Raw genomic sequence first — 14,362 nt, 5'->3', positions numbered from 1 at the left:
TAAATGTTTTTAGATTATTTTTCTTTTTTTGTCTATTTTCCTCCAATAGGGGTAAAGATGTTCCAACTGTTTTCTTAACTACACCGTCAATAGGAATTATAGTACTCCTGATACTCTTATTCATTTGTGTGTCACAGATGTACCTCACTCACATATCATACTCCAAGGATGCATGCTGTCATCACATGGCTGTTTTACACTCCAGTTCTTTGACATCTGTTAAGTTTTATTGTGGGCTCTGAGATGGACCATCCTCTGAGGCACTCTAACTGAAGCTGCCCTTTCTACATCACCCCCTTTTGTCAGCTTGAAGCAGTAAAGAGAGATCTGGGCCCTACCCAAACTCCTAAAAGCAGTTCTGGTGACCTCTGAAAAGGGGACTAATGAGCCATCCAGCTCATTAGCCTTTTTTTTTTTTTTTTTTTAAACTACTCTGGACATTCCCCCCATCCCCCCAGGACTCAGAACTAAAACAGTTGCAGTGAAGGCTACTTTGCATTGATTAACCTCGCTGTCCTCACCAGCTCTCAGAAAAATCTTAAAGAAATTTCAGATCAGCTTAGAATCCTTCAGGACCAACTTGATTCTTCGGCTATTGTGGTACTCTAAAAATGAAAGAGGATGGATGGGATTTGTGCCATTTTTCAGGAACATGCTGAACATGCTCCTTCGACCCCCACAATTTCAAACGGGTCCAAGATGGGCTCAAAGGCATAGGGACCAGACAAAAATTCAATGGCAGGCTTCCTCTTATTGACAGCCTTTGAGCTGGCCCCTCCCCTCGGTCACTCAGTCACTCCATTCCTCTTTGTCGTTCTCACACTTAAGTTTTCACTTTATCTTTGATAATTTTTTTTTTTTTTTTTTTTTTACAGAATTTCCTCCTGGATTAATCACTGCTGTCACTAGGTCCACATGAGGATAGTGGTTACCCTGGCTGGGTCGCCTACTACTTTCCTAGTCTTCTTTACTATAGTCCCCTGTCTAACTATCTAATTAAAAATGTTTCTCTAGGAGTGCATAATGGCAATAGAAGAGCCACCACAGCCAATCAATTCGAAAACACTCTGACCTACGATGCCCCCTAAGGTCCTGGGTATAGAGCCTAACCACTCTTCTCCACCCCCCCTTCATTATCTCTTGCAGGAAGCAACCAATATGATAATACATTGTCCCCATCCCCTTTTTTAAATGTGTCCTTGGGGTATGGAATGAAGGTTGAACAGAGGATCTTTTTAAAGTTGACATCACTATAACACCTGTGGGCTGTCAGGTTCCAGGACACTTTTGATAAGGGGATCAACACACCTCTTGGAGTGGTGGTATTTACCACTCCGAGACTGCAGAGGACCTGACCTGCAGTGAATCTTCTATCCCCCAAAGCCCCTTTCCACTCTATAAAAATGCCAAGATGCCCCATCCCCCCATAGCACGTGAGCACAAACAATCTCTACTCCCACAGATTGTGGACACTCAGTTCTGATTAAGGAACAATTCTATATCTGAGGGGGGAAAAGGAATGTTACATAGTGATTTGAATTCATGTAACAAGTAGACTTAATTTTTAATTATAAAAATAACACTTTACCTAGGGTAAAGTTTATAACTTCGCAGTTTTAAAGTAGATCTAGAATTTATTTATTTCACACTATTGGTTTAATGGCTGGTTCTCTGTTTTCTCCTGGGTTTATTTATGGGAAGGACATATTAGAAAAACTGTCAAGGGTTTGTTTTTTTAGATTACTTCAAATTCACCAAATTGATAAATGTTTATCAAAACCACCTGGACACGTGCTATAACTGCTACCCCTGACAATCCCCCCCCCCCCATTAGCAAGTATGCTTCTCAATTGGGAAAAAGTTGTTCTGTTTACCTTACATAAAATATCAATTCTGCCACATTAAAATAGTTAGATGAAAACTCAGTATAAAAGTAACATTTTAATGAATAACATAGCAAACTTTTTGAAACTGAAATACTCAAAAATTTATTTAAAAGCAGAACAATTATTCCTATCTAACCCTGATTTATACTTATCTACAAATTTTGTGTAGTATAAAACTTTAACATCTGCTAATTTGCTTCAACTGTAATTCCTACATGAAAGTAAATCAGTTCATATCTGTGTTTCCCTGGCTAAATATTACAATTCTATTGTAATTTAATAATTATATCACCTGTAGGTTCTAGTCAGTCATAAACACAATAATTTGTCCTAGATACAGTAAATACATTCTTTGCTTAACCAAGAGACTCATTAAATGGTGTGTAGGTATATGCTAATTATTTCATAAACCAGACACTAAATCCAATTTGTGTTGGCTCTTGCTGGGGCCAATAAGAAAATGGGTTTCCTTTTCTTTTAGATTTCCCATGAGTTCATGCCAAGTCAGTAGGAGCCATTTACATTAATTAATATAAGCTGTTGCTCAAATTCCCTGGAATATTGTTGAGGTCACAAAACGTAAAAGTTCTTCCAGATTAAAACAGCATACATGATAAAGTATAGGGTTGTTTGGGGGATTTAAAAAATCCACCAGAAATTAAATATAGGGAAAGTATCTATCTATCTCGAGTTGTATCTTTGAGGCCTTGTAACAACAACCTTGTTATAATTTGTAAGCTACCTTGAGTACTTTTTTCCCCCTCCCACGATGAGTTAACTGTCTTTCCTTGAAGTGTGTTAGGATGAGACTTGCATGTCAAGGATCAGGAGGGAAGAGAAGCTTGCTGAGTCAGTGGTCTTCTGTCTTTAATTTTCATTCTTTACTTTCAGTTTCCCAGAAGTCAAGACTTACCTGCCTCTGCAGCTGTAAGCCTCCACCCTGGTGAGGCCACATCGTGGTAGGAAGCTGAGGTTTCAATACCTGGTGAGTCTGAAGCAGAGGAAGGTTGTCTCCAAAAGGTGAATCAGATGTATTCGGCTCCTAAATTAATTATGGTGTAGGAAATAAAATAACACAAGGGTATATAATATTTGGTAAAAATTAGTTTCCTATGTGCTTCTTGTGTTGTTTAAGAACACCCCAGTCAGCGCTAGCATGGAGGAAACACAAGACACTGGATGGGGCTCATAGGAAGTGACAAGGATATATAATAAGCTAGTAACTGGTAAGTCCTGTTCGCATAGTCAGAGCAAATGGAGCACTTTTGAAGAGTAAGGAATGATCAAGAATGCCTCAAAAATAGAATAGAATAGGAATACCAAGAAAAATATAAGAGCTCATGACAACTCCAGTTTGAAAAAATTTCTAATCTTATAAATTCTTAAACACTGATGTGAAGTGCATCTTTACTAAATGGGAATATAGGACACCCAATTAGCATCAAATTTCAGATCAATAATGCGTTTTTGACACTAAGTATGATCCATATGTTATTGGGGACATACTGATGACACATATGCTTATGTGCATAAATTTATTGATTATATGATATTCAAATTCTTGATTGTTCTGTTTTACCTGGAAAATGTTTACATGTGACACCTATTATGGACTTATTTCAGTCCCATACCAATAAATGCATGCTAGACGGTGAAATGTAGGTGTAGCGGTGATGGGTGATGTTGCTCTGTATGCTGTGAATTGTTGCTCTGATTGGTTGATAAATAAAATGCTGATTGGCCAGTAGCCATGCAGGAAGTATAGGTGGGATAAGCAGAGAAGGAGAATTCTGGGAGAGGAAGGCTGAGTCAGGAGACCCCAGCCCACTGTCCAGGGAGCAGCATGTAATAGTACACAGGTAAAGCCACGAAACACGTGGTGACATATAGATGAACAGAAATGAGCTGAGTTTAAGTGTAAGAGCTAGTCAGTGGTAAGCCTGAGCTAATGGCCGAGCAGTTTTAATTAAAATAAGCCTCTGTGTGTTTACTTGGTTCTGAATGGCTGTGGGACTGTTGGGTTACCAGGGGGGAACATGGAAAAACTTTCAGCTACATAGTGGGTACTCTTCTGTGGATATCTGTAATAGTGCAAGTAAGTTTTGTTGCCCACTTACCATTATGTCAATATTTATAATAGAAATACAATGCTTATGTAAATTCTTAAAATGTAAGAATTCCCACAAACTAGAAAGTACAGCACAATTTAGAAGCAGTAGTTAATGGTCCCCTGGCTCTGTCACTTTGGGTGCATTTGAGGCAGACCATATGGTGAAGAGCCATTCTGCTTCTTTCCCCATGGCCGGGTCACAGTGGAAAGGAGGAAGAGGTTTTGGTCCCAACACACTGTTTAGGTACATGACACCAGTGACCTTCTTCAGCGAGATGCCATGGACAAAAGCAGCTGTCACCTGATACAGTACCATCAGCTGGGACCAACTCCTTAACAAGTCAGCTTCAGGAAGACAAGTGCCAGTAACAAAGATAAAAATCATGATGACCTCTGTATTGGATTGCGTCCTTGAATTTTGGTAGCTTCAAAACAGCAAAATAAAAATTTCTGGGATAGTCATTACTGTTCTGAATAAGTGTTAGAAATGTAAATCATTTTCCCATACCACACAGCCTGTGAGTCTGCTCTAAGCACTCCTAAGGAGGAACTGAATAGTCACAACGAATCTTATTAGCCTTGTAGCTACTAGCCCAGTGCCCCTTCCTCCAGGATCCATTCTAATTTGTTTAGTTACACAGTGAACAGAAGGCATGGTGGCATTTGCCTTGTACTCCAGGACTTGGGAAGCAGAAACAGGCAGTTATCAATCTCTGAGTTGAGGCCAGGCTGGTCTACATAGCAAGTTCCAGGCCAGCCAGAGCTACATAGTGAGGTTCTGTCTGAAAAAATAAAATAAAGAGATCTTATTAAAATATAAACAAACAAACCCAACTACAATGAGGTGTTTTCAATGCAATGCACACTTCTAATTTTGAAAAACCACAGTTCTTTTTCAACTATGGAAGTGAATATTCTAATTGTAAAAATACTCAGTGCACACAGTCCCGCCTTTGTGTGCGAGGCAGTCTAAAACAACCTCAAATACAGATACATATATCTGGGAATAAACACAAAAGCTATTGGATTCATTCAAGTTGAAGCCTTCCAGCTGTTTTCATATATAAGCTAATCTGACTTTCGTTTCTGTCCCACTGACTTTCTCCTAGGAGGTGTGTTTTTCATGATATTATAGTGTCCCTTTTCCCTCCTGAGGCACCAACAATAACTCAATTCTCATTTTCTGCAAGCATGCACGCCCAGGAATATCTTTGCCATTACTTTCATTTTACCAATTTAACAAATTTAGAGACTAAAAGTTGCATAAAATGCTTTGAAATAATACAATTTACTTTATTTTCATATAAGATAATCATTAATTAGTCTATTATATGCTTTTACCTTATACAGAGAGAGGCAAAGCCAGTTTTATTTGTATATAACCTATAGTAAATTGACCATGCTCCAGGAAGGCCAAACATCCAAAAATATATGGGCAGCAAAAATTGGAATTGATGTATGTAAAAATAAAACAACAACAGAAAGCAGGACACAGGGACATGTGGCTAGGGAAGATGGTGGGTCTGGCAGACACTGGGAAAGGGGGTGAACATTATCAAAGAGCATTGTATGAAATTCTCCAAGGTTAGTAGGATGCTTAACACAATGTGTAATCGGTGCTACTCTTCAGACCTGCTTCTGTATCTGCTTTTGCCTCCTCCTTCCTCACTACTGCATCAAATTTGCCTCAAATTATATCCTAAGCAATGGAGGTGCTGAGAAGTTTTATTTTCCTTGGTGCAACTTCTGATCTTCTTGTTTTATTTCATTTATTGAGTAAACAGAAAAATATGTGGATGTAAAATGTGCTCAGACTTTCTTCTATAACTACTGTAACTGAGACATTATGTGGTTACAGTTATCCACAAGCATGGGCCAGATTTCATCCTGGTAGTTTTCTATCGTCACGAGTGCCCAGACTCTAGATGTGAAGAAACCCTACAGAGTACACAGCATAGCTACAAGCTTCAGAAATGAACATCCAGGCTCTGTATCTACAGGACTGTGTTAGAAAGCTATGGCATTTTGTTCATAGCCACAGCACCACTTAGTCATAAAAAAAATGAAATAGACAAACCAAGAGTTTAATCTCACCTTCAATCCTTGTTGTTAAGTCCTGGAGATATTTCTTTATTTTTTTAAAAATATTCTCTTTACTTGAAAGGCAGCTATGCTCATCCCTATACCACCAGTGCACTCTCTTAAAAGGAAATCAAGGGGTGAAGGAGTTCTGGAGTACAGAACTGCACAACATAGGCACTATGGAGAGATGAGTGGATAAATAAAGGGGGATTTTTTTGGGGAGGGGGTTTGTAAGAAAATATAGCTACCCATGGCTGGTGAGGTCATAGGCTTAGGAGGAACACTTACTGTCGACAGTTTACTGCCTGAGTTTAATTCTTAACTGCACTCTAAAATCTTATACTCAGAGATAAGTGTGGTTGTCATCCCTTGTCATGGACACTTATTTTTTTTTTTGTAGCAGAAAAAGACCTTTACAGAAAGCAGCAACTAGTCAAAATACAGAGAACAACTGGTCATGGGGTGCTTAGCACCAACTGATACAGGTGTAACACAACTCTTGTCCCTAAGTCTTGGGGGACGTTGAGGAAGAGTGAACGGAAAGTGTGAGAACCAGAGAGCAGGAGCTCTACTTTGAGACTGTGTCTTCTAGATACGACAGGAAAGCTGTCTTCATGAACTCTCAACAACATGGCTGCCTAAACAAGATCAGAACAATTCCAAATTCAGTTGATACCCCAGCATAGGATTTATGGGCCTCCACCCCCAGATAGAGAGTTATTTGCAATTAACAGCTGCTGAGAGTGGGAGAATTATTGCTCCCCCCTTCCCAGGGATGAATTCCCTGATTGTTTTCCCAACATCAAGTAGTCAGCCCTAGAAACATATGCATGCAGGCAACACCTAATGAACTCAGCGGGTTGTCTTTACATATTTACTCATTTGTGTATATGCAACAACAATGTTTAAAGATGAGGCCTCATGAATTTGGGAGGGAGAAAAGGAGGATGGAAATGGTGTAATTATAATTTAGTTAAATAAAAATAAATCTTAAAGTAAAAACACAGTTTGAGGTGAGATGGGTAGGGTGAAAAGACAGATTTTTCAAGCAAAAGCCCTGAATCTAACACTAGTGTATAATATGTGTATTACAGTAGATGGTTGTATAAGAAAAGGCCAGAACTTGTCAGAACATGTTCACAGTGCTGCTGTTCTACATTATTCGCTTTCTCTTCCCTTCCACTCTTATCACCACACATACACTTTGACTTTGCGTTGTTCACTTGATATTTATTTAACAACACAACATGGGTGAAGTGACAAATGTCTGAAAACTATAAATGTGACTGCCTGCGTTGACTGGGATTATCGCATCTCTCTCTCTCTGCTGTGAAAACAGCATGCTTCAGGTAAAGCCTTCTGCTCCACCATTAGCTCCACATTGTGAAGTCAGGTGCAAAAAAGCCTGGAGTCGAGTGACAATGTGGCAGAAGTTACTGCCGAGCCTTGCTGTACAAGTAACACAAGTGAAAAATAAATATTTGCCGTTATATGACACTGAGATTTTTTAGTTTTCCTTCTTAAAAATCCAGTGATCAGAAAGCCTCATGGGGTAGTTTATTTCTCTTTGACATAGTCCAAAGCAAAGTAATCAGAAACACATGCTTTGGGCTATGTGAAAGAGGAAGACTCCAGAAGTCATTATTTCACAACTCCCACTTTTTCAACAGATACTGTGAAAATTCTCTTATAATTTGGAAGCTATACATTTGGGTAAACATGTAGAATGTAAGATGGGAAGAGTTCATGGGTTCTAAAAGGGATACAATATGGAACTCACTCTTCGGCTGGAAACTAACCCCATGGCCACATCTTAGTATATTTGTCTTGCATATAAGTTGATTTCCTTTTTCTTCCCATTAAAACATCATTCACTTAAACTTTAATAATCATTTTTTCATACTGTCAGTATCTAAAAGGGAATTTATTCTATACTTTGGCCTGGTGTTTTCACACATTTATGACAACTCATTCAAAAGTCACTTGGGTTTAATACATAAAAACAAACTCTACAACTGTCATAAGTTGGTATTTAAGCTCTTCTGCTTCCTGACACTGGCTTAACCTGTCATCATATATTCCTTATCTTCATGTATCATATACTAGATTTAAATACAGCAACATAATTATCATGGTTGGCTAAGGATATTGCCTAATATGTGTGAAGACCATATGACACAAATAAATGCAAACAACAGCATCAGCAACAACAAAAATAACTATTATGGTAAAGCTGTCATTTAAATCCTGTATTTTGGAGCATGCATTTCTATATATTGAGATTGGGCTTCTATTAGTTTTGATTAATAAAAGTCAAATCCGACTGTTATATATACTGAAAGATCAATAATTTCCAACAGGACTGCTGCCTTACATATAAGTAATTCCTGCCTGTGCTTGTGTTGTATCATACTAAGTATGTTATATTTGCATCACTGCAGCCAACGCTTGAGAGAATTCAGATTAAAGGATGAGAATTTATTTTGGCTCTCAGTTTGAAGGGTTCAGTCTCTGGTCACTTGATTTGAGACTGTTAGGTCAGTGGCAAGACAGAACATCATAGAAAAAATCATATGGTGGAGGAGTGAATCTCAGATGATGGTGACCAGCAGAGAGAGAGAAAGAGAGAGAGAGAGAGAGAGAGAGAGAGAGAGAGAGAGAGAGAGAGAGAGAGAGAGAGATTAGATAGACAGACAGATAGACACTCCTTTCATAGCAATATTTGTCCCCAATCCATTAAGAGGCCCCATGATCCATCATTCATCACCCAAAGGCCCCACTGCTGAACATTTCTGCACTAGGCACTAAACCTTTCATGTATGAGCTTTGGGAGGAGGAACTTCAAATCTAAATCATACTACTGGGAGCGAGTAGTATGTTCCAATTTTACTGTTGGAAGTAGACAAATGAAACTGAAATCTGGACACTTCTGAGTTCCAACTGCGCACGTGCTCCTGCTGCTCTGCGCAGCCTGCTAGTGCGGCCGGGCAACATGTCGCACTTACAGAAGAAACTCCTGCGCAAGAAGATCCAGAAGTGGAACGTCAAGCTGAGGCAGCGAAACCTAAAGCTGCAAGAAGCATCAGACACGAGCCTGTCACAGCCTCAAAATGGAGATGGGCCTAAAGAAGAAGTCAGAGTCGGAAAAGTTAAGAAAGCCATGAAACATTCTGTGAATGTGGGCTCAGCAGAAGCACAAAGTGGAGGCATGCCTGAAGAGACGGTGGAAAACTGGAAAGCTAAAAGATCACCCCAAAAGCCTTCCACTTTAACCAATGGGGAAACAGCAGCAACACCTTCTCCTGATTCAGAACCAAAAAAGAAAAAAGAAGAAGAAAAAGAGGAAAATGGCAAATGATGCTGGGCCTGACACTAAAAAAAAAAGGAAAACCGAAGAAAGCATTGGGGCTCACGAGGAAGCAGAAGATAGTGTGGAGGAGCCAGATGACAGGGAGGAGCCCAGCCTGCCCCTCAGACTGACAGGTGCTTTTGAAGACACTTCATTTGCTTCCTTGTTGAACCTCGTCAATGAAAACACTCTGAAGGCTATACAAGAAATGGGCTTCAGGTGCATGACTGAGATCCAACATAAAAGTATCAGGCCATTTCTGGAAGGCAGGGATCTTCTGGAAGCTGCGAAATCAGGCAGCGACAAAGCCCTTGCTTTCCTCATCCCTGTGATCGAGCTCATTGTCAAGTTGAAGTTCATGCCCAGGAATGGAACAGGAATCCTGATTCTCTCTCCTACCAGAGAACTGGCCATGCAGACCTTCGGTGTTCTGAAGGAACTGATGACGCACCATGTTCACACGTATGGGCTAATCATGGGTGGCAGTAACAGGTCTGCTGAAGCGCAGAAGCTCGTCAATGGCATCAACATCATTGTGGCCACCCCAGGCTGGCTCCTGATCACATGCAGAACACTCCAGGGTTTATGTTCAAGAACCTCTAGTATTTGGTTATTGATGAGGCTGATCATATCTTGGATGTTGGGTTTGAAGAAGAATTAAAGCAAATTATTAAATTTTTGCCAGTATGCAGGCAAACCATGCTCTTTTTCTGCCACACAAACTCGACTTGGCATGAATTTCTGCCAACACAAAATCGACTTGGCAAGAATTTCTCTGAAAAAAAAGAGCCATTGTATGTGGATGTTGATGATGATAAAGAGGTTGCCACCGTGAATGGGCTTGAGCAGGGATATGTTGTGTGTCCCTCTGAGAAGAGGTTCCTTCTGCTCTTCACATTCCTTAAGAAGAACTGGAAGAAGAAAGTGATGGTCTTCTTTTCATCATGTATGCCTGTGAAGTACCACTATGAGCTACTGAACTACATTGACCTGCCTGTCTTGGCCATCCATGGAAGGCAAAAGCAGAATGAGCGAACAACCACGTTCTTCCAATTCTGCAATGCAGATTCAGGGATACTGCTGTGCACAGATGTGGCCTCCAGAGGGCTGGACATCCTGGAAGTAGACTGGATTGTTCAGTATGACCCTCCCGATGACCCCAAGGAATACATTCATCATGTGGGTAGAACGAATGGGAGAGGGCACGCCCTGCTCATTCTATGCCCTGAAGAGTCGGGTTTCCTTCGTTACCTGAAGCAATCCAAGGTTCCATTGAATCAGTTTGACTTTTCCTGGTCTAAAATTTCTGATATTCAGTCTCAGCTGGAAAAGCTGATTGAGAAGAACTACTTTCTCTGTAAGTCTGCACAGGAAGCATACAAGTCCTACATTCGAGCTTATGACTCACACTCCCTCAAGCAGATCTTTAATGTGAACAACTTAAATTTGCCTCAGGTCGCTCTGTCATTTGGTTTTAAGGTCCCTCTTTTCATGAATCTGAACGTGAGCAGCCATGATGGCAAGCTTAAAAAGAGAGGAGGTGGTGGTGGATTCAGCTACCAGAAAACAAAGTGGAGAAGTCCAAGATCTTTAAACACATCAGCAAGAAGACGGCAGACCGTAGGCACTTCTCCCACTGAAGGGAACGGCTTTCCACCTGGACTGACTTTGCCCTAATTTCCCCTTTCTCTTTAGAAAGGAACTTTTTCAACCACCTTTAGGATCTTTCTGCCTTTACGATGATGACAATATTTTATTTTTAAATACTCCCATAAACAAGCCACATCATTGTTAAAAAAAAACAACCCTGAAATCTGAAAAGACCACGTGATGCCCTCCTGATTTGATTGAATTTAAGCAATGCTTCATAGTTACAAATTAAAACACCAAGAAAACAGATTCACTTTCTCCCCTCCAAAAGTTAAAGAACTAAAGAAAAGTGTTTCTCCAATACTCTAACCTCAAGCATGGATTCTTCTTATTGCCTCCTTTGGAATGTGCTAAAAAACTGTTATGAAGAAGTAGGGCTTCATGGAGTTGCAAAATGGAGAAACTTCTACTATCTTTGAATTATGACACCACTGCTCTCATTCCCTGGGAACTTTCTCAGCATCCTTACTTTGAAAGTGACCTTTTAAAGCTCATTTTTGTTGAGTAGCTCCCACATATGGCTTGATGTGGTACATTTTATGATGTTTTTATTTGTGTATAGGCCATAATGATTTTTCTCAAAGAGTCACTTATTATATACCATAATTTTATAAGCTAAGTAATGAGTTTAAAGAAATGAGCATTTCATACCCCCCACATGATCCCAAACTTCCTGCCTTATGAAAGTTTTGTTAACATAGTACCTGAAAGGGAAATTTAATAAATGTGCTACAGAACACTAGACGCATAATAAAATATCTTGTCACCACCGACTATGACCTTAGGTAAATGTTATACTGTCACTGGAAGCTGTTTCCCTCATGTATGAATAAGATTGTTAGACAGGAAGTTCTTTAGCATGTATTGACTGAGTACTGTAGTTCACCAAAGTACTACATAATCACTCATTCACTACTTCACAGTTCTGTGTGTGCCAAAATAAGGACATAGAATAACTCAACTTGGTTGTCTGCTCAGAGTGTCAGGATACAAAGCATAGTATCTATAGGGACAGAACCTTATTTGGAAGAACAATCCAATCATTCTACTTCCTTTAGAGGTGTGGAAGATATTAGGCCCTTGTAGTTAGAGAAAGTCTCTGTTTCCTTAACCTAGCACTTTGAGCATCTTGTGTGAGTGTATTAATGGATAAATAAAACTAGTACTAAGTCAATGGAATTTCTCAAGCTTTGTATATCTCTCTTTGCCTTTTGGTGGCTTCTCCTCCTCCTCCTCCTCCTCCTCCTCCTCCTCCTCCTCCTCCTCCTCCTCCTCTCTGTCTCTATCTCTCTGTCTGATGTGTCTTTCTCTGAGACACTGAAGATCATTACCTGGGTCTTACATTTGCCAGGTGGGTGATCTCAGGCTGAGACAAACACCCAGCCCTCATGTGCTTTCTGTTACATTTACAGTGATCCTTTCACTGTATGGTATAACATAATAACTCTCAAAGGAAATGAAGAACATGAACATTGAAATTCTTCTGGCTGTAGATGTGACATTTGAAGAACCAAAGACCTACACAGATAAGGCAAAGGTTTTGTAAAATAATTATTGAACATTCATTTAAAAGTTATATACAGAAATACTTTAGAAAGACAACTATTGGGTCATATAATTTATTCAAACCTAAAAATAAAAAAATATATATTATGGAATTGTTATGTTAGCTGTTTGTATTTAATGTTGTCTATTACCAAAGTTGACACAGGTATATAATGTCATAAAGAGACTAACAGGAGGGCAAAAAGTTACTTGAGAGCAGAGCAAGGGCAAAGAAATTTTCTCATTGACTTCTTTTAGTCTCTTTCCAAAGCCAAACAACCAAAAATAGAATGCCTAACATGTGAACATGCCCTTAATTTATGCCTTTAACTTAGTTCATGCACTTAAGCCTGACATAAGCTGAAATATTAATTAATGCACATATTGCAACAGAGCTGACAAACTTGCAAATGTATGTGAATGCATTTAGAAAGAGTATAAATTCAAGACCCAAATTCTTCAGCCGTATCTGGAATGCCTTTGAATGTAGAATGAGCATCATCTGGGGATATTCCAGCTTTACCTGCTGTCATATCTCTCCATATTATTTCAGAAATGCCATGCCTGGTTGAATGCTGCATGCACAGGTGGCCTTGTATCAACAGAGTTTGATGATGTGATTGTATAGTAAGGAGAGAGGAGGAAAAAAATGTCATAGTGAAGTGTGTGACTTTTTAGCAGAACTACATTAGCAAATGGGAAGCACATTGTAATAAAACTTTTATCATCTGTAGAGCTATTGATGAATAAAACATGTTTTAGACACCCAAATTTTCTCGAATAAAGAGTTTTGGCATCATGAACAATACTGAATTTCTTTTTTTTTTTTGGTTTTTCGAGACAGGGTTTCTCTGTGCAGTTTTGCGCCTTTCCTGGAACTCACTTGGTAGACCAGGCTGGCCTCGAACTCACAGGGATCCGCCTGCCTCTGCCTCCCGAGTGCTGGGACTAAAGGCGTGCGCCACCACCGCCCGGCTACAATACTGAATTTCTTAAGAAAACAAAGTTTATATTTTTGTTAGATTTTGAATGAAGGAACAAGGCAAACAAATGGTGATAGGTTTGAACTTCATTAATTCTCATTGATGTGCCAACAGTCTGGGTACCAGTGATGGGCACAAGACACTACAAAATTTGTCAGAGAGACCTGTGTTGTGGTCTTTTATTTCTAAGACTGAAAGGTGATTCAATCAATTACTTGAAGGTACTGATAGGTGTGCTTACCTGCCAAGTGGAAATCAATACTAGCTCTTTTACTATGTTATTTTGAATTCTCCAAGTTTTGTGTCAGGCTAGAAGTTGAGAAAGGATGTGTATTTTCTATCCCCCATGACCTCAGCAAGCTCCCCAAGACACAGATTCCACCAACTCTAATTGGACCGAGAACTCCCTGAGACACAGAATCTGCCAGCTCTGATTGGACCAAGAGCTCTGATTTCATCAAGAGTGGAGTGCCCATCAGACCAAGAATGGCCCCTTAAGTTACAGACACAACCAGGACAGATTGGACCAAGACCAGCTTCCTCAGTCACAGACCCCTCTTGCACCAATTGGAGGAAGAGATGAGTAGATGCCAGTGAAAAAATACATGCAACAACATAATGAGCAATATGGCACCACCAGAACCTAGTGGTTCTTCAATAGTAAGACTTGAACATCACACCTTAGAAGAAGCAGAAGAAAGTGCCCTTAAAATAACTTTATGAAGATGATAGAGGCCTTTAAAAAAGAAATAAAAAT

The 14,362-nt window shown here is 39.6% G+C and overlaps 1 pseudogene; it reads left to right on the top strand.

Annotated features, from left to right (window-relative positions):
* Positions 1-9,054: 9,054 nt before the first annotated feature.
* Positions 9,055-11,203, top strand: LOC102909693 (ATP-dependent RNA helicase DDX18 pseudogene; annotated as a pseudogene).
* The last annotated feature ends 3,159 nt before the right edge of the window (positions 11,204-14,362 follow it).

The sequence above is a fragment of the Peromyscus maniculatus genome, chromosome 19 (assembly GCF_049852395.1).
Source record: "Peromyscus maniculatus bairdii isolate BWxNUB_F1_BW_parent chromosome 19, HU_Pman_BW_mat_3.1, whole genome shotgun sequence".
In the NCBI taxonomy this organism is placed as follows: Eukaryota; Metazoa; Chordata; class Mammalia; order Rodentia; family Cricetidae; genus Peromyscus; species Peromyscus maniculatus.
The sequence above is the reverse complement of the archived record's forward strand: the minus strand, read 5'-3'. Positions and strand labels throughout refer to the sequence as shown.